The 18,395-nt window shown below is 55.4% G+C and overlaps 1 protein-coding gene across 1 annotated transcript in view; it reads right to left on the reverse strand.

Annotated features, from left to right (window-relative positions):
- The window catches only part of SLC24A3 (solute carrier family 24 member 3), a 90,592-nt gene extending 78,252 nt beyond the window's left edge, over nucleotides 1–12,340 (reverse strand). Inside the window, exon 1 of the mRNA XM_033056698.1 lies at nucleotides 12,297–12,340. The gene's annotated coding sequence lies outside the window, so the exon portion shown is untranslated. The remainder of the gene's footprint in view (nucleotides 1–12,296) is intronic.
- Between the last annotated feature and the right edge of the window lie 6,055 nt (nucleotides 12,341–18,395).

An 18,395-nucleotide genomic window follows, 5' to 3' on the forward strand; every position in this document is an offset into this window, starting at 1 on the left:
AGGGAAGAGCTGACGGCCAGGGGACTGGAGCAGGGAAGAGCTGACGGCCAGGGGACTGGAGTAGGGAAGAGCTGATGGCCAGGGGACTGGAGCAGGGAAGAGCTGACGGCCAGGGACTGGAGCAGGGAAGAGCTGATGGCCAGGGGACTGGAGCAGGGAAGAGATGAAGGGCAGGGGACTGGAGCAGGGAAGAGATGAAGGGCAGGGGACTGGAGCAGGGAAGAGATGAAGGGCAGGGGACTGGAGCAGGGAAGAGCTGACGGCCAGGGGACTGGAGCAGGGAAGAGCTGACGGCCAGGGGACTGGAGCAGGGAAGAGCTGACGGCCAGGGGACTGGAGCAGGGAAGGGATGAAGGCCAGGGGACTGGAGCAGGGAAGAGCTGACGGCCAGGGGACTGGCCCAGAAGAAGGGACAGCTCTGTCACCACGGCCTTTCCCTGGCACACAGCACTGCTGCACAGGCAGGGCTCTGAGAGCTGGCAGGTATCCACAGCTCTTGCTGACAATAAACTACTTTCTATGCAAACTGCTGGCCGGAGCCAAAACCAGCACAGCTTTTCCGAAATATGCCTGCCCTTCCTCCTCTCTCGTCTGTCCCTTTCATCCATTGTTTTCACGGTGCTAGCTTTGGGTTTTGGAGGGTTGGTTTCACAACCAGCTGAATTATCTCCGTCTCCCTGAAACGTCCATGCAGTTAAAACAACAGGGAAATATTTCAGAGGAAGGAAAGAAGAGAGCAGTAGTGTGGAGCCTCGGGACAGAGCAGTGAGCCCTGCTGGAAGAGCTGCAGCCCTGCTCCAGAGCCCCAGGGACGAGTCCAGCAGCCCCTGGACCACCAGACCTGCTGCAGACAGGCTCTGAGCTCAGCATTGCATAAGCACGGCGTAAATGGATTAGTGCTTTGCCTAGGCTGATTTGGGAGATGCTTTTCTTCCAAAATCATCAGCAGCACGGACCATAAATAGAGCATCCTCGGGGGGAAACAAATCCCAAACAAACAACAAAAGCCACAGAAATCCTACACCTGGCTTTGACAAGCAGCCTGCTCCTTACCCCGATTTCCAAGCTGTATTTCCATGCATCCTGACCTAGAGGGAAAAATGCAGAAGGGCCCCACGAAGCTCCTGCCCCTCCCAGCCCGGCACTGCTCAACAAAGCCCAGCTGGAGTCGGGAGGGCAGAGCACGCTCCGAAGGTCCAACAACAGCTCCACAGCTCTCATGGCAACAGCAAAATGTGACTTTTGGTTTATTTTAACTCTGAAAAGCTGCCCACCCTCTGGAAGCGAGACTTCCTCACGCGTTCTGCTGGGGCCTGCCTCTGCTCCCACCCTGAGAGCAAAGCAAGGCTCCAGCACAGGCAAAATCACACTCAGGGCTGATCCAGCTCCAGGTGAATGCCTGCACCACCTCACACAGCAGAGCCTTCCACAGGGCATGGAAAAGTGTTCCTGCAAGAGGTAACAGGCTCCCCAAGAGCTCCCTGGTTACTACATCCCCAAGAGTCAAGTTTAGCTAAGCGAAGATAAAATTCTGTCCTTTGTTCACTACTGTGCTGTGCCAAAATCTGTTGATTATTCCAAGCTTATTGTTCCCCCCTTCCAACATCTCACCAGAAGGGCTCACAGAAGCAGGGAATCACAGCAGTGAGGGGGTGCTACAGGTGGCTGCACATCTGGGGCATCCCTACCCAAACCATCCATTCCAATTTCCCTTCAGTGTGTCAGGCAGCGAGGAGAGGCAGAGCAGCCATGAATTCATCTCCAGCTGACTTCCCACCAGTGCCAGTGCTGCTCTCTGCACCCTTCCAGGATGCTGTGGCTGCCTGAACCTGGAAATCATGACCCTGCAAGGCTGGGAAGGCAGCACATGAGAGCCTGGCTGTGAGCAGCAGACCCTTGTTTCTGGGAAGGATTGGGTAACGTGTTACAGAAAGAGCCAACTCCTGGGAGAAGGCATTTATCTTCTAAAAAGCAGTGAAATAAAACCTGTATCTCAAATACCTGGGGTTTGATTGGGGGGTTTGTGCTGAACAGCCGCTGCTCCTTCCCCCATAAATACAGAATTTATGTACTGCTCTCCTAATTTTGAGCTGACACAGTGGGAGGGGAGACGGTTTTGGGTCAGATGAAATGTTTTTAGTGGAATAAAATATTTTAAGTTGGTTCGCTCCCTTTTACACTTCTAGCTAAATATAATTCTGCAGAATTAAATTTAGTCTGAAAATACCATAAAAATGTGCTGGGGAAAGAAACACAGCAGCTCTTTAACCCAAAAAAAAAAAAAAGGGAAACCACAACTTTATCCCAGTTAAATTCTTAAATAATATGACAAGTGACACTCTTGCAGCTTTGCCTGAATTCTGTCAGTGTCCAAGGCCAGGCTGGACAGGGCTTGGAGCAACATGGTCTAGTGGAAGGGGCACTGAAAACAAGCCACCCATCCCAGGAAAGAAAGGGAAGGAAGAAAAGCTGTCATAAGGCCTGGCTCCCACTCTGGTATCTCTGATGATAGGCAAAACATCACCAAAGAGATTTTTTTCATGCCTTTCTCCACAAAAGATGAAGAAAAAACTGGATCTTGCAAAAAAAGCAAACAAGCACGAGGGAAAAGGGAGTTTTTGTGCCCAATTTCAACACCAACATGTTTTTCAAGTTAAAAAGACTGTTTCTCCTGTCCTTTTGTCTCACATCTCCTTTCCCCTTGTGTTTCCCTGCAACACCACCACATGCATCTGTAACTGGCACTTGCTTAATCCCTGTCATTTGCTGCTTTCTCAGTTCTGGAATGGCACCTGGGGAACAGAGATGAGTCCCAGCCCTGGACAAGGCACTGGCTCTGGTGTTTCACCCCACTGCTCAGCACCAAGTCTGGATTTACTGCCTGAAAGCACTCCTAAGGTGAGGGGAAAATCCACTGCCAGCCAGCCCTGACCAGGCAGGGCAGAGCTGCAGGACAGGGATAACACACAGTGGGACAGGACAGGGATAAAACACAGTGGGACAGGAGTGTGGAGAGCAGCTGGGGCAGAGGTGTGAGCCCAGGCCTGGCACAGGAATTCCAGGAGGAATTCCCCTTTCCCTGAATCTGCTCAGAAAGCCCCTGAGATGGTTTTTGGTCAGTGCCAAGAACAGCTGCTGGTCTGTGATGATGCTGTGCTCCCTGCCCAGCAAACTGAGCTCCTGACACCCGTGGGACTCGGCTCCCAGGAATGAACTGGGAATTGCCATGGGACTCCAAGGTGCTCCAGAGGCTGCAGGTGCCTGCTCCTGCCACTGGCCAGCAAATGGCTCTGGCATGGAGCTGCCACAGGCAGATGGGCTCCAAGAGCAGGAGGGAGCAGCCCAGAGGATCCCAGCCTGGTCCCACACCCCTCTGGCACCACTGCACAGGGGTCCTGTCCTCCTCCAGACTCATCCATGCGCCTCCAAGCCAAGCTGGAAATCACCTGAGTGACAGACAGTGTTTTCCCTCAGGTACCCACTTAATCAAATATTGAAAGAGCTATTACCTTTCAGGGATGCCAGTGCACTGGCTGTGTCCATTATTTATAACATAATGTATTCATTATGCATTTTATCCCATGCTCCTATCTGTTGATCTCATAACAGGCCTTTAAACACAATTTTAGTGCAATTAATCCTACCTTAATTACAGACACATACATATATAGAAGCCTCAGGACATCTCTTCCTCGTATTTATTAGAGGTAAGCAAACATATCTAGAAATCAATCTGGCAGTCAGGGAAGAGAAGGACGTGGCCAAGCACCTTGGGAATCACAGAGCAGGAGCCAGGCACATTCCAGTTAAAACTGCACCTGGAAAAGTAATCCCTGTCCTGCCACAGATCCCTGCCACGACATCCACTACATATCCACAACACAAATCTTGTTCCCTCTCCCACACCCAAACCAACACAATAGTGACCAAAAACAACTTTTTAAAAAAGGAAAACAGAAAAAAATACAAGAGAAAACCTCTCTGGAGACAACCAGGAAGCCCCACATAAATCACAGATCGTGATCATAAACCACAGATCAAGACAGAAAACTAACAAAAACCATCCCTGGTCTCAGCAGACTTTGGACTGGCCCTCACCAGGGTGGCCCAGGAGCACAAGGCTGCTGGAACCTTAAGGCAGATCCCTGCTAAGGCTTGGCTGGAGCTTGGAGAGGCTCCTTAGCAGATCCCTAAAAAGGCAGCCTGTCCCTAAAGGAGATGCTGTGGATGTCCAAGGTGGTACCTACACTTACTTCTCCCACCTGGGAACGTTCCCTACCCGCTGGAAAAGGCAGCACAGAGGCAGCAGGCACCAGTCCTGAGCAGCACAGCAGCACCCTGCCCTCCCCTGAGAAGTGAAGCCAGCCTGGAATGCTCCACAGTGTTTCTAGGAAATAAATAATGCTATAGAGGGAAAAAAACCCTTCTATTTTTAACCAGAGGTCCTGGAACAAAGGATAGTGCTCCACATCACAGCAGAATCAAGTGTCTGATGCTGTCCTTCCTTTATAAGGCTTTAAGACAGGCAGACCCTCCAAGACATGGCGAGTAATTCTTTATTTACTCCGAAGTGAGACTCTGCAGACCCGGGTTTAATTCACTGCTCTGCTCTCAGCCCGTGAGGTGACCTTGGACAAGTTGTTCTGTCCAGATTCTCAGCTGGTGTCAGCTGGCACCGTGCCACCGCAGCCAATTTAAACAATTGGAGCTGCCAGCCCCAGAGCCCCCGGCTCCTGTGTGCCTGTCCTGAGCAGCTCTGCCACCCCAGGCCCCAGGGACACGGGGGGGACAGAACTCAGAACTCCCCTTGTACAGCACACAGTTCTCACAAAATGAAACACAAAGCCTGCTCTGGTTTTGGGGGAGTTTTTAAAAACAGCCCCATGAGCAAGGCTTTGAAAGCACTCCTGTGCTCTGGTGAGATCCTGCCTGGAATCAAGCTCCAGGGAGGGATGGAGGGATGGAGGGATGGAGGGATGGAGGGATGGAGGGATGGAGGGATGGAGGGATGGAGGGATGGAGGGATGGAGGGATGGAGGGATGGAGGGATGGAGGGATGGAGGGATGGAGGGATGGAGGGATGGAGGGATGGAGGGATGGAGGGATGGAGGGATGGAGGGATGGAGGGATGGAGGGATGGAGGGATGGAGGGATGGAGGGATGGAGGGATGGAGGGATGGAGGGATGGAGGGATGGAGTCCAGAGGAGATGCTCAGAGGGCTGGATCACCTCTACTATGGAGACAGGCACCCCTGCAACCTGCCTTGGGATCATTTCTTCACCCAAGAGGCTTTGACATCACTCAGTTACTCCTGTGGACAACTCCTTCTGAACAAGTTTGATTTGCTGCCCCCTCTGATCTGGTGCAAGAACAAATCCAAAGATCGTGAAACCCAATTTGTTTTACTCTTAACAGCCAGCAGCAAAGCCAACCAGTTTGAGGGTGTTTCCAAGGGCAGTCTGCCTCCCCTGGCATGTCCCTGCTGTCCCAGCCAGAGTGCAGAGCACCTTGCTGTGAGTACAGCTGGTGGGTCCTGCCCAACAGGCTGCCCCTGCCTTGGCCCAGTTTCCCTCAAAGTGAATTTCTGCACTGTCCCAGCACAGGCAATGCTCACTTACAAGAGTTTCTTCCTGCCCCTGTCCTCTCAACAACACACAAATCACCTGCCACGCAGAGGTGCGCTGAGAACTGCAGAGCAGGTCCTGTCAGAGGAAAAAGCAATGTCCATGTAAGGCTCGCTTCTCCTCCTGCTTTATGTGGCAGGATGTTCTGGCCATCTTAGGGAAAAAAGCCAGCTGAGTCTATCTCTGAATGAGGATGATTTCAATAGCAGACCCTCCAGTTGTTTGCAGCTCAGTTAGCATGTTTCTGGCTTGCATAGCCAAAAGATTCTTTTCCTGCACTTCAGCAGGCTCTTTCCCCATGGAGTCACTAAAATCTGTTTGCAGTTCTCATTGGAGAGGTGGTGCCTGCTGCTGGAGCACACACTGAAGATGAGCCCTGGCACAGCAACGCTCCCTTTAGGGTTCAGGTTCCTTTGGGGCTCAGCACTGCCCAAACACTCCTGGCACAGAGACTGCAATCCCTCAGCCACCACGGGGACACGGTACACCTCCCAGGAATCATCCACAGGGACAGGGCAGGACATTGGGGACCTCAGCTCCACCTGGGGACCTGCCACTGCTGACTGCAGAACCCCATGATGCCTCAGTTTCCCTCCCTCGTACACTTGCTCACCCCTTGTCCCTGGCAGGGCTGGGCTGAGGAATGGCCCCAGCACTTCACAGGTTGCAAGCCAAGCGTTGTCTGTGGCCTGGCTGCCCGTGGCCACAAGCCCAGACCTGGGCTGAGGCTCTGCACACACCACGGAGGAGCAGCGAGGCTGTGCATCCCAGCCACTTCCCACACCTCGGGCACAGCAACGCCCCCAACAACCAAATCCATGCCTCCACGCCCCACCTGACATTCCTCTGTGCCCAGGAGAGTTCTTCCCCTACCAAAGGAAGGTATTTCCCCTTCCCCACACACACTCCCTCCCCAGGGGCACAGGAGCTGTGCCTGGCAGAGCTGAGCAGGACAGCGTGGGGCAGGAGGCACAGGAGCACACACACCCTGCTCCTGTCTCCCCCAGCCCATCCCCAGCTCCCAGCCAGGACCTGGGGACCATCTGCTTCCCACAGGCAAGGCTTAGAGGCAGATGACATTCCCTGCTAGCCAAAAAAGTCCATAAAAGGCAAATCAAGTCCCAGCAAGAACTGTCTCACACAGCTTTCTCCCTGGACACCACATCTGGACTCCTCTTCAATGCCTCCCTTTTTCCAGAAGGACAAGACCCAGGACCTTTCCCTGGAGTCCTTGGTACAATGCTCCTAGTCCCAAGAACACAAAAAACCAGCCCCACCCGCACAAAAAAAAAAACACCAAAACACCAAACCTAAAAAGAAAAACAAAACAAAACCCCACAAACAAACCAAAAAGAAACACAGCAAGCAAAACCCAGTTTAAACACCGCTAGTTCACATCAAGCTTCAGTGTTTAATCCAGCCTGGAGTCCAGTCCTTTCTGCTGGATGCAACATCCTGTCCCACTGCCTTTCCTTCTTTTCCCTCCCACAATCAATCACACTGGGAAATCCTGTTACTTCCAGAGTCTTCTCATCTCAGCCTGCTTCTAAAGACAAGCTTAGCATCTAGAGATGGTACCCACTTGATTTCTAAACCTGAGCACTAAGCTGAAATCCAGCCCTCCCAACTTCCTGGGCACAGCCGGCTCATCCCATCTCCCTATCCTGGCAGCTGCACTGCTCCAGATCCCAGAGAGCTGGGCATGCCCCACTGCTCGTGCCCAGAAAGCCACAGGAGTGGAACAGTTAGGATGAGGTTACCAGCGGCTCTTGGCATGGGTCTGACTGGGTTGCTGCTGCTAAAACCCAGAGCAAACAAAGCTTTGAACATCCCCAGTGCCCTCCAAAGCCCGCTCCAGAGAAGGGCAAGGAAGGCAAGTCTAGAAAAAGAGCAAAAACTCGAAACTGTTTAATTTTTCATTAAATGCACAGCTGCCTGGCTGCGGGCTGTGGAGGCAGCAGGACAGAGCACAGTACGGTGCAGCTCCCTCCACCACACAGCACAACTTCAAAAGATGCTGCACTGGACCCTGAGGTGCACCCCTCAGACCTGCACTCCTGCAGGCTTTCACTCCAAAACATAAAACTTTAAAGTCGTCAGGCACAGAAACCTGGCTGTTTTCTTCAGGTTTTGTATTAGGGAAGGCTTTATGAAAACTAAATTTTCTATGCTCGTGGACAGGAAATCCAGAAGGGGTGACCTTCAACCTCTCCAAAGAACAGAAACCAGAAAAATCCCAATGATCTTCCTAGCTACCAGAGAGTTGCCTTTAACTTAAAGAACAGCAAAACCGAGTGAAGTATCCTGGGACAGGCTAACACCTAGAAGCAGGTCGGGTCCAGGGTGAGGAGAGTTTTCCAATAGCAGGGCTGGATGCTGATCTCCTAAAATACCCCATCCAACACCTGAACAGACCTTTTCAATGTCAGTATCCTCACGAGAGGATGCAGGCACAAATACCTGCCACATGTCGATCTGACAGGTTCAGCTGAGTCTTTTGAGGATCTGACCAAAGAACGGGACAGTGTGACCAGCCTGCCTTTTCTAGGTAGGGACTACTGAAGATTAGGAGGGAAGTGCTAGCAAAGGGCTGGAACAGAACCAGCCATGCCCACCTCCTCACAAGCTCTGCTGCCCTGACCACAGCCACCACCAAGGGCTCTCTCGGGCCAAAGGAACATCCTGAGGATGCTTCTGAACTGCTGAGCCTTTCTGCAGCTCCGAGACTGGTATTCTCTCTGTTGCTGAGCAGCTTGGGCAGCCAGCAGTGCTCTGCCCTCACACCCTGCTGGAGCCAGCGCTCCTGAGCATCCCAAATCCTCACCCCTGCCAGCGAGTCCCATCCCTGCTGCACACAAGGGCTCAGTCTCAGCCAGCTGTCGGTACAGAACCTTGAACAAGCACTAAATAAATGAACAAGTCATTTCCTGCAAGGCCAAACACGCTCCCTGCCAAAGAGGTCACATACCACGCTCTGGCCTGATGCCTCTCCCGAGTTTGTGAGGGTAAATTCCCACATCCAGGGGTCCAACGATTCCAGCAATACATCTGGGCTGGGATTGCTCACACTGAAGCTTGGATTACACCCTGCTCAAGAGGTGATGAAAACAAATGTTTTAGTGCTTTTATTGCATGACCTCCAAAGCGCGGTTTGGGTTTCTCGGTCCGCACGAACCAAAACACCCAAACGAAATCAGGGAGTTTTCGCTTTAACTCCCAGCTAGAGGACGGGGATCTGCCCCACCATGACTCCTCAGTGTTGTTTTGGCAGTAAGGAGATCCGCAAGGAAAAGCCCTTTGAGGTGGGGCCCGTGACAGAGCGGGCAGGGGCGAGCAGCCCGCGTGGCTCATTGCAGCCTGGTCCATTGCAGCTCGCCTAAATCCAGCCTGGTCTATTGCGGCCCGCCCCACTCCAGCCTGGTCTATTGCGGCCCGCCCCACTCCAGCCTGGTCCATTGCAGCTCGCCTAAATCCAGCCTGGTCCATTGCAGCCCGCCCCACTCCAGCCTGGTCTATTGCGGCCCGCCCCACTCCAGCCTGGTCCATTGCAGCTCGCCTAAATCCAGCCTGGTCTATTGCGGCCCGTGTCACCCCTGCCTGGTCCATTGCGGCCCGTGTCACCCCTGCCTGGTCCATTGCGGCCCGTGTCACCCCTGCCTGGTCCATTGCGGCCCGCCCCACTCCAGCCTGGTCCATTGCGGCCCGCCCCACTCCAGCCTGGTCCATTGCAGCTCGCCTAAATCCAGCCTGGTCTATTGCGGCCCGTGTCACCCCTGCCTGGTCCATTGCGGCCCGTGTCACTCCAGTCTGGTCCATTGCGGCCCGTGTCACCCCAGCCTGGTCCATTGCGGCCCGCCCCACTCCAGCCTGGTCCATTGCGGCCCGCCTTACTCCAAGCCTGGTCTATTGCGGCCCGCCCCACTCTAGTCTGGTCTATTGCGGCCCGCCCCACTCCAGCCTGGTCCATTGCGGCCCGCCCCACCCCAGCCTGGTCCATTGCGGCCCGCCCCACTCCAGCCTGGTCTATTGCAGCCCGTGTCACTCCAGCCTGGTCCATTGCGGCCCGTGTCACCCCAGCCTGGTCTATTGCGGCCCGTGTCACTCCAGCCTGGTCCATTGCGGCCCGCCCCGCTCCAGCCTGGTCCATTGCGGCCCGTGTCACCCCAGCCTGGTCCATTGCGGCCCGTGTCACCCCAGCCTGGTCCACTGCGGCCCGCATCACTCCGGCCGGGCCGGGCCCATGCCGGCCCGTCTCGCTCCGGCCTCCAGCTCCTCCATCCAGCCCAGGGAGCGGAGGCGGACGTGCCCAGGATCTCTGCTCCCCGTCCCTCATCTCGGCACCCAGGATTGCTCAGAGCCTTTCTGACCCTGTTTTCACGACACGGATGCTTCCAACACACCGCAGCCCACGAGGAGCGGGCGAACCCCATTCCTGTGCGGACAGCCCCGGCTCTGTGTCTGTGTCTGGGGTAAATCCCAGAGCCAGTCACAACGCATCCGCCAGGCCCGGCTGCACCATCCTGAGCGCTCCGCTCCCGTCAAGTTAAAACAAGACTTAGCACAAACCCCGCTCTTCCACACCTGAATCACGCAGGCAACTCCATGTGCATGGAAGTGCCCATCCCTGTGAGTAAGGGCTGCACAATCAGACCCAGCTTTTCCTCACCACCCTGCCAAAGAGAGGCACAAAGAAGAGAAAAACCCCCCTGACTGATGCCCCTGCTATTTCTGCTGTCCGTGACGGCAAACTGGTAAAAGGCCTGACTCAGAAGCCTTCCTTGAAAAACCTGAATCATTACAATTTAGAAGATGGTCTCATATAACCAAAGTCTCCACTCCTCCCTCCCTTTAGAATAAGGAATTCGAGTCAGACTGATGGGGGGGGATAAAGAAGGGGAAAAAAAAAAATAAACCCAACCTCACACCTTGTTGGAGCCTTTCTGCACGGGGTGTTTGGGCTCAGTTACACCTCTCACTCACCACTGACCTCCCGAAAGCCAGAGCACAACCACAGACTCACACTGCCAGCAAGGGAGAAAGCGGCACCGCATCTGTGTGACCAGATCCCAGACAAACCGTGTGAACCCGGGTTTCTGCCTAGCACCGCGTCCATTCCCCAGAGCTCGATCCTTGTGCAATACAGAGATCACAGGAACAGCCTCACGCTGCCACGGGTCCCTCTGCCACCGAGGATGCCAGGGCTGCATGTGCCACATGCACACAGTGACAGCCACCCCGGAGCCTCCTGCCTCCAACAGCGGAGACAGAGGCGCCACCAAAGCGCCTCAGCCTAGTCCAAAGTTTGCGCTGGATCCTAAACGTGGGAACAACGTGCAACAGCTACACAGAATCACACCTCCCCACCTCCTGAGCACAACACAGACCGATGCTGGGTGCATCCGTGGAAAATCCCCACCTGTGACCCGACTGCTCGCCCCATCACTCCCGGCCCCGCACGGCTCCTCACCTCTGAGACGAGCTCCGGGCAAACTGATCCCGGCACAGCCAGGCTCCCAAACCGAGCACAGCAGCTTTAGACGAATCGGCTGCTGGGGAGCACCTGGGCAGCTCGGGCGGAGCACAGGCACACCTGTGGCACCGGCGCTCACAGCAGATGGAGCTGCTCTGCACAGCAGGCACCCCAAACCTGGCACGGCAACGAGCGCACTCCGCACCCGCCTAAAACGGGTGCGAAAATCACCCTGCCACAACATCTATTGATATTTTGTGTGGCACAGGCAGCCAGTCTGCTCGGGCGGACACGGATCACCTTCCCACTGATGGGAAGGGAGCACAGGTGTGGCCCCAGCACCACAGCCCCGCTCCCCGGCAATCTCTGAGCCCCAGCTGAAGGAAGGACGGATATTGGGGTCACACACCTGCGCCTTCGTGCAGACAGAATTCAACACACCTGCGCACATGCACAAACTCCTGATTACCTACAACAACGCTCACGTTTTTCCTGGAAGCAATCACCACGTTTGTGAGAAAAAGCCTAAGTTTTAGAAGACATTGTAAAAAAAAAATAAACCAACAAAAAAAACCCCAAAAAAACCCTCAAAAAAAACCCCCAAAACAACAAGAAAAAGACAATTTATCACATCGAGGCCGTAAGAGTCCCGACTCTCAAAAACGCATCCCAGCATCATTACACTCCACAAGAAACCCTGCGTTCAAGCCGCCGCTGGTGTTTGTGCTCTTCCCCGAACATGAGAGCATTCCTCACACCATGCTGGACACCGTGAAACCCTTCAGACACGTCTGTTTATTCAAAAAGCAAATTCGAGTCACGGAGGCGTACGCTCCTCTTTCCTTAAAGGCAAATAAACCTTTCCTAAACCCTGCTGACATCCACGGCTCCGCGAACCAACAACGCGAACCGGAGCGCGGAAGGCAGGGAGCCCCGCACGGCGGCACCGACCGAGCGCCGCGGCCCCACAGCACGGCTGGGCTCGGAGCTCCGCGCTCCGGGCTCCGCGTTCCCGGCTCCGAGCTCCGCGCTCCGAGCTCCGCACCCGCGGGACCCCGTGCCGGTCGGGCCCCGCTCCGCCCCGCCGCACGCCCGGCCCCGCCAAGTTTCGCTCCGCTGCCGGGGCCGCCCCCGGGCTCGCAGGGCCCCGGCTCGGGCGGACCCCGCGGCAGCCCCGGCCCCGCCATCGCCCCGCACTCACCGCCGCGCCCGGCCGCGCAGCCGGCCAGCAGCAGGGCCAGCGCGGCCAGCGCGCACAGCTGTCCCCGCAGCACCTGCCCCCGCCGCCGCCGCGGCCGCCGCCGCTCCACCGCCGAGCCCGGGGCGCCCATCGCGGCCGCTCCGCTGCGCTCCGACCGCTCCCCGCGCCGCGCCGAGCCCCGCCGGGCAACGCAGCGCCGCCTCCGCCCGCCCAGAGCGGGCGGGACCGGGCGGGACCGCGCGGCTCGGCCCCGCCTCGCTGCTGGTGGGCTGGCTGGGCATCTCCTCTGCTGGGCGTCGCCCCCTCTGGGCATCGCCCCCTCTGGGCATCACCCCCTCCGGGCATCGCCCCCTCTGGGCATCGCTCCTTCGCACCCATCGCCCCACCCGCCCTTCTGCCCGGCCCTGAGCGAGCCCTCTTGGTTGTCATCACTCTGCTGGGCGCCCTGGCGCTGTGGCTGGCACACAGCGGGGATCTCTGCCACCTGCACGGGCACAGGACAGCCCAGCACAGCCACTCCCGCCCTCCTGTCCGCGCCTGCCGGGCTCCAGAACCTGGGCCGGCCAGAACCCGTATCCCTCTTCCCTGCGATGTCCTAATTGCTCCTGGAACACTGACACGAACGCCTGCGGGCTGTGCTGAGCCCGGAGTGCTGTGCACACCCCAGGGAACAGCCGCCTCCGCAGGGCCCACGCCTGTGCAGGCACACCATCATCCTGGAGGGGCCCTGGAGATTCCTGATGGATCTGCCTTTCTGGCTGGAGAGACACCTTCAGCTGAGGTGAACAGGCGAGCAGAAGGGATTCCTCTGTTCCTAAGGTCTGAGTTCCCTAAGAGCTGCCATGCTCGCTGCACATAGACTGAAGTGAAAGCAAACATCACTGCCAGTGTTTGTGGTTAGTTACCAACCTTTCTCAATAAAGACAGTCTCATTCTGGGGCCAGCAATGAATTATGTGCACCCACCCTCTCCTGAAAGGGTTTCTGCCGGCTCTGAACTTGACCAGGATGTTGGTTTCCAACATTTCCAAGTTCCCAGCTCTGCTCTTACACATTTACTGTCCCTGCTGGCCTGGGCTAGGCAGAGCCAGCTCCCACCCAGGCAGTGAATGGAGCTGACAACTGGGCTGGGATGTAACTATGGAAGAAGCGTTTTGTTTTGGTTTGTGTTTTTTCCGGGTAGGATACACTCCCTTCCCCCTGGCAGGGCAGGTTTCATCCCATGGTAAACAACTCTGGAAGCTGTGGCGCTGTCAAACACTTCACAAGTCACTGCAGCTGAGGAAAGAGATCCTGGCTGTCCCACTGCCAGCTCCGACCGATGCCATGGGAAAGCACCCAACCCACTGGGGGTGACAGGGACTCGGGGGTGAAACACAGCACTGTGCTCCCGAGGTACTCCCTTTAAATTTAAATGTCCCTTTGAAGTCTGTAGCTCCTTGAAAATGTGACCCTGAGAGTCACTGCAGAGTCATTACTCACGCCTCCATCACAAGCCTCCTCTGGTCCCATTGCAGGGCTGCTCCTAAACACCAGGTGGGAGCTCACCGTATGGGAATGGAGACTGGGACTATCCACGAAGCTCAGGAACAAGTTTCCTGCTCAGAATCACCAGGCGAGTTAGTGAATGCCTTACTAGTGCAGTGAGTACGAGCTCCTGGAAGGTCCCAGTTTCTGGGGAGCATGGGACAGGAGAATTCCCCCTTCCCTGCGCCGATAGGAACGGCTGTGTGGGTGGAACAGGCTTGGAGGGCTCCATCTGCCGCAGGAGGCAGAAGGCAGGGAATCACCGTGGATGTTACTGGGTGAAAGGAACACTCTGTATTTATCTTCTACAGGAGTCTTCTGCACTAAAAACCCACCTGCTGAAGAGCAGCCGTGGCTAACACGGTTTGCTCTGTGGCACCTGTGCCCCGTGTGCCACGCGTGCTGCCTCCAGAGGGCCCTCGGAAGGAGGCTCCCACAGAGCTGGCTCTCAGAGGCACTTCTGCTCTTTCCAGAGCACAAAACCACACGCAGCACCGGGAGAAAGCTGTGTACATCACAGGGTACAGATGTGCAGAGATGGCAGCCAGATGTGCCCCAGCGCAGAGCCAGCAGCCGAAGCTTTTGGTCAGCTCCCAGCAGTGACAAACCTCCTCCTCTCAGTCACACACCAGGCTCAGGGTGGTTCCAAAGGCTGCCCCGCTGATGTGGTTTTCATGTAAAAACGGTTTGCAGGAGTTTAGGCTACGCCTGTTCCTGTTTTATTTAAGAGCATTTCAATAAGTTTGCATCTGCTGTGATAAAACAGCTTGAGGTCGCAGCCTTGGATAAAGCCGGCTGTCCTCCTCCTGAAGGCTGGCAGCTCTGTCCTCTCCCTGAAAAGCTTGAGCAGGAGTGTTTGCACTCACAGGCTTGTGGTGAGCTCAGGGCTCCAGCTCTCTGGGAAAACAAGCTGGGCTTGGTCTGTGCTAGAGGGTTTTGGGTCTTTGGTGGGAGAAGGAAGGCAGCATCCGCTTCCTCCTTTTCTGGTCTGTGCCCTTTCCTAGACAGACTTTTCTGAAGCTTTCCACGTCCTCCCTTCTTGGTTCACGACCAAATGCACACGTGAGCAAACAGAGCAGAGAAACAGCAAACACCGTGTTTGTGTATTTGTCCCTTTTTCAGGCTTGGAGGCGCTTTCCCCTGCAGCCCTCTTTTTGGGCTCTGTTTGTGGGGGGTGTGAGCCAGAGAGGCAGGATGGAGCAGGACAGCCCTTCCCTGCTGGAGCTGCCTGTCCTGCCACCTAACCCTCTGCTACTGCTCGGTCTTTGGGAATATCTTGTGTTTCGGTGGCGAGGAGAAGCAATTACCAAATTGAGTATGCAGCGCATAAAAGCCAACTAGGGTTCTTTCTGGATGAAAGAGGCAATAAAACCCCTGGTATTTATAGAAAAATATTTATTACTTCATGGGATATCAGGGCTTCCTGTGGTTTGAGGCTGTGCCTTGCATAGCTCATTGCTGAATGCCTCGGGATGACTCTTTCCTTTTTTTTTCTTTCAGCAGCAGCTTGTTTGCTCTCCAATCAATGATCAGGTTTACAAACAGAGTTATTCTGTGTCCCCTTTCGGGCCATGCCTCCTTCTGTGGGCACAGGGCGGGCTGGTGGGGTGGGTGTGTGTGTGCATCCCTCCTTGGGGAAAGTCTGGGAATAACAGCTGCTCCAGAGGGAAGAGCAGCCCTTCCACCTGCCTGGTGGCACTGGAAAACAGCAACATTTAATAAAATTAAAGGGCAGACAATCCATAACAAATGCAAATGAAAGCCTATTACGTGCAGTGAAGTTGCCCTGGAGGACCCTTTGCCACTGGAAGAAGTTTCTGAAGCCAAAAAAATTCAGAAACGCAGAAGGATGGGTAACTGTGTAAATATTGAAAATAGCAGTGTCAGAGTGAATCCTAACATTTGTATATCCAGAGTTCACAGATTACAGCTCGTAAAAGTCTGAGAAAACACAAAAAGCCTGTGAAATGCAATATAAATCTCGGATCACCAGCAGTGCTTCTGCCCCCTTGACTGCTGGAGCCCTCCCCAGCGGCCTGCCTGTGAGGGATGCTGTTCCCAAAAAGCTCCATCACTCTGGGCTGCTCTGGGGGATGCCATGGCCAGCACAGGGGAGACACATCCAGCACAGCAGCGCCCTGCTCCAGGCTCTCCATCCCTCGGCTCTGCAGAGGTGGCTGCCCTGGGGGATCCCAGGGGCCTCTTCCAGGCCACTCTGTGTGGCTTCCCTCCAGACAGCAGATCAACCTCCTTCCCCTCCTTCCCCTCACCCTCTCGGCAGCGTGCCTGGCTTCAGAGAGGGCTGGGAAGGGCGCTGCAGGAGAGGAGCACACACAGGAGCACACACAGAGCACACAGAGGTGCAGGAGCCTCCAGCGCCGGGGGCTGTTTGTTCCCTCCGCCCTGGCAGGGCCTGAGCAGATCCCTGAGATCCCTGGCACTGTCTCTGGGTCCCCATCTGAAACCAGCTCATCAGCACTTCACAGGAGCTGATGCAATCGGGGTGCAGGGCTGCAGCTCCAGAGGTAATTCACAATTACCAGGAGGAGAAATGCTGCTGCTGCTGCTGCTGCTGCTTGGCTGAGTGAGCTGAACTTGCTGGCCCAGCCTCAGTGGCTTAATTAAAGTCACTGGAAGGAAGCTGTGATCATCCTTCCTGCCAGCAGAGATATGGTTTATTGCTCACCATTTCTTTCCCCCGTTTCCAGACACAGGAGGAGATGGAGGAGCAGTTTGTGTGGGAAGCTTTGCTGGCATCCTAAGCCATGGGTGAAACCTCCCTGGTTGACAGAAGACCAAGAGAGAGTTCACTGGGATGTTCCCCCTGCCCAGCAGCAGCCCTCACTTCTGTGCCCGTGGATGTGACAATTTGTGACAGCCGTGAGCAGCAGAGATCCTGAGAGATGGGCTCTGCTTCCCAGGAGAGGCAGAACAGGGCACACAGGGCAGCGCCTGCTCGGGCTGGGCTCAGCCCATCCAGCCCCGGATTTATCAGCCACCAATCTCACAGCACACGGGCAGGCTGCTCCTGGGGACATCTAGTGAGGCGTCAGCGAAATGCAAACCAGCACAGCCTCCCAAAAACATCCTGGGGGAGACGGCTGCTGCGGGACAGCTCCTGGACACGGCTGGAGAAGCGGCTCCATCGCTTCTGGGCACTGGGGACAGCACTCCAGACAGAGCAGAGAAAGAACAGACAGAACAGAAAGAAAGAAAGAACAGAAAGGAGAGAGAGAAAGAGAAAAAGAGAGAAGCTCTTTGCTGTCTCTTCAATGACACCTCATTTAGCCACAATATTTGCCCAGGCGGTGACACACAGTGTGCCTCACATGTCAGCAGGTGACACTTGGGAGCAGCACTTTGTCGCTTTGAAATGGCCTGGCCTGACCCACATTAAACAGGGACAGAAACCCCACACTCTGACATGCATTCCTGCTTTGTTTAACTAGATTGACACCAGTTCTCAGGCATAAATGTATCTGTAATTTAGCCAAACTTATTTCAAATCTGTATTGTAAAATTTGGTGATATTTTCACTATCTCTCAGGAATTAATACCCAAGTGCAGAAGTTCTGCTCTGTTTCCAAGAGTGCCTGTTGCCAGCACGTTTCCAGCACATGGCAGGAGCCTCTGGCACTTGCAGCCCCAGGGAAGAGGGCAGCAGCCCTGCAGGAGCTGATAATCCCAATTCCCCACGCATTATCAGAACCAGAAGGAAGCAGCCAGCACACCCAGCCCAAGCTGCGAGCTCTGCTGCCAGCCAGGGAAGGACATGAGCCCCAGGCTGACTCCTCAGATCCCACTTCATGTAGCACCTCTCACCAGCTGGGCTGTTCCCTCTGAGCAGGGCTGGCACCTGCCAGGAAAACCCTGAGGAGAGGACATGGGGAAAGCATCTCCATGGAAAGGGCTGTCCAGCCTGGCACAGGCTGCAGAGCCAGATCCCCATCCCTGGAGGGATTTAGAAGCCATGTGGCACTTGGGGACATGGGCAGTGGTGGCCTTGGCAGTCCCTGGGGGGTGGTTGGACTCCATGGTCTTAGAGGGCTTTTCCTGCCCAAGGGATTCCAGGTAAAAGAAGCTGGGCTGGAAAAGCAGCACGGCCAGCCCCTGCTTCAAAGAGGGAGAAATGGGTTAATTTGTGGTGAGCTGCACCCCTAATTAAGCATCCTCCTTGCATTACCAAACAAAACTTCTGCTTACCCGAAGGACAGCTGAAGGACACCTGGAGAACACCTGGAGGACAGCTGAGGGACACCTGAGGGACACCTGAGGGACACCTGAGGGACACCCCCTTCCCCAGCTCCTGCTGGGCAGCCCCACCAAGGAGAAAGGCAGCCACAGCTCTCCCTGTGCTCTCCTTCGTGTCAGTGACAAACCAGCCCCAGCTCTCCTGGGGCAGCCTGCCATGCCAACCTGCAAGGAGCTGACACTCACCAGGACACTGCACCTCGTAAAAAACACGTGGAGAAGGATTTGGAAGGCAGGTGAAGTCACCTGAGACCCTTACCCAGCTGCTGCACTGCGTTCTGAAACAGAGACAGCAAAGACACTCCCTGGATTTTCTTCAAAT

Source organism: Catharus ustulatus, chromosome 3 (assembly GCF_009819885.2).
Source record: "Catharus ustulatus isolate bCatUst1 chromosome 3, bCatUst1.pri.v2, whole genome shotgun sequence".
Lineage (NCBI taxonomy): Eukaryota > Metazoa > Chordata > Aves > Passeriformes > Turdidae > Catharus > Catharus ustulatus.